The sequence below is a fragment of the Cornus florida genome, unplaced genomic scaffold (assembly GCF_030987335.1).
Source record: "Cornus florida cultivar Cherokee Brave unplaced genomic scaffold, ASM3098733v1 CherokeeBrave_3.0.0_Hap2_scaffold_69, whole genome shotgun sequence".
Lineage (NCBI taxonomy): Eukaryota > Viridiplantae > Streptophyta > Magnoliopsida > Cornales > Cornaceae > Cornus > Cornus florida.
This window is the reverse complement of record NW_026775900.1, coordinates 27,501-30,000: the sequence shown is the minus strand read 5'-3', so window position 1 is coordinate 30,000 and position 2,500 is coordinate 27,501.

Here is a 2,500-nt window from a genome sequence, read left to right as displayed (position 1 = left end):
TTAAGTAAAACCACAGCTCTGACAGGAGTAGATATTGCATGCGAGCGAGGAGTCGTAATGGGCAAAATTGACTCGGGGGACCTCCAAATCGAATTCCGTTTCGAGCAAAACACTTCTTAGGCTTCAAGGAAGCTCCCATAAAATTTCCAAACCCAAACTCCAAACTTCATTTTTTAGCCTACAATGCCCACGTGCACGCCGGTGTGCACGCAGGGGTGCTTGAGCATGCGGGAGAGGAGCCATAATGGGCAACATTGACTCGGGGGACCTCCAAATCGAAATCCGTCTCGAGCAAAACACTTCTTAAGCTTCTAGGAAGCTCCCATAAAACTTCCAAACCCAAACTCCAAACTTTATTTTTTAGCATACAATGCCCACGTGCACGCCGGGGTGCTTGAGCGTGCGGGCGAGGAGCCATAATGGGCAACATTGACTCGGGGGACCTCCAAATCGAAATCCGTCTCGAGCAAAACACTTCTTAAGCTTCTAGGAAGCTCCCATAAAACTTCCAAACCCAAACTCCAAACTTTATTTTTTAGCATACAATGCCCACGTGCACGCAGGGGTGCTTGAGCATGCGGGAGAGGAGCCATAATGGGCAACATTGACTCGGGGGACCTCCAAATCGAAATCCGTCTCGAGCAAAACACTTCTTAAGCTTCTAGGAAGCTCCCATAAAACTTCCAAACCCAAACTCCAAACTTTATTTTTTAGCATACAATGCCCACGTGCACGCCGGGGTGCTTGAGCGTGCGGGCGAGGAGCCGTAATGGGCAAAATTAACACGGGGGACCTTCAAATCGAAATCCGTCTCGAGCAAAGCACTTCTTAGGCTTCTAGGAAGCTCCCATCAAATTTACAAACCCAAACTCCAAACTTCATTTTTTAGCACACAATGCCCACGTGCACGCGGGGGTGCTTAAGCGTGCGGGCGAGGAGTCATAATGGGCAAAATTAACTCGGGGGACCTCCAAATCGAAATCCGTCTCGAGCAAAGCACTTCTTAGGCTTCTAGGAAGCTCCCATAAAATTTCCAAACCCAAACTCCAAACTTCATTTTTTAGCATACAATGCCCCCGTGCACGCGGGGGTGCTTGAGCGTGCGGGGGAGGAGTCATAATGGGCAAAACTAACTCGGGGGACCTCCAAATCGAAATCCGTCTCGAGCAAAACACTTCTTAGGCTTCTAGGAAGCTCCCATAAAATTTCCGAACCCAAACTCCAAACTTCATTTTTTAGCATACGATGCCCACGTGCACGCCGGGGTGCTTGAGCGTGCGGGCGAGGAGTCATAATGGGCAAAAACTAACTCGTGGGATCTCCAAATCAAAATCCGTCTCGAGCAAAGCATTTCTTAGGCTTCTAGGAAGCTCCCATAAAATTTCCGAACCCAAACTCCAAACTTCATTTTTTAGCATACGATGCCCACGTGCACGCCGGGGTGCACGAGCGTGCGGGCGAGGAGTCGTAATGGGCAAAATTAACTCGGGGGACCTCCAAATCGAAATCCGTCTCGAGCAAAGCATTTCTTAGGCTTCTAGGAAGTTCCCGTAAAATTTTCAAACCCAAACTCCAAACTTCATTTTTTAGCATACGATGCCCACGTGCGCGCCGGTGTGCACGTCGGGGTGCTTGAGCGTGCGCGCGAGGAGCCGTAATTGGCAAAATTAACACGGCGGAAATCTAAATCGAAATCCGTCTCGAGCAAAGCACTTCTTAGTCTTCTAGGAAGCTCCCATAAAATTTTCAAACCCAAACTCCAAACTTCATTTTTTAGCATACGATGCCCACGTGCACGCCGGTGTGCACGAGCATGCGGGCGAGGAGTCGTAATGGGCAAAATTAACTCGGGGGACCTCCAAATCGAAATCCGTCTCGAGCAAAGCATTTCTTAGGCTTCTAGGAAGTTCCCGTAAAATTTTCAAACCCAAACTCCAAACTTCATTTTTTAGCATACGATGCCCACGTGCGCGCCGGTGTGCACGTCGGGGTGCTTGAGCGTGCGCGCGAGGAGCCGTAATTGGCAAAATTAACACGGCGGAAATCTAAATCGAAATCCGTCTCGAGCAAAGTATTTCTTAGGCTTCTAGGAAGCTCCCATAAGATTTCTGAACCCAAACTCCAAACTTCATTTTTTAGCATACGATGCCCACGTGCACGCCGGTGTGCACGAGCATGCGGGCGAGGAGTCATAAAGGGCAAACTTAACTCGGGGGACCTCCAAATCGAAATCCGTCTCGAGCAAAGCATTTCTTAGGCTTCTAGGAAGCTCCCATAAAATTTTCAAACCCAAACTCCAAACTTCAATTTTAGCATACCATGCCCACGTGCACGTCGGGGTGCACGAGCGTGCGGGCGAGGAGTCATAATGGGTAAAATTAACCCGGGGGACCTCCAAATCGAAATCCGTCTCGAGCAAAGCACTTCTTAGTCTTCTAGGAAGCTCCCATAAAATTTTCAAACCCAAACTCCAAACTTCATTTTTTAGCATACGATGCCC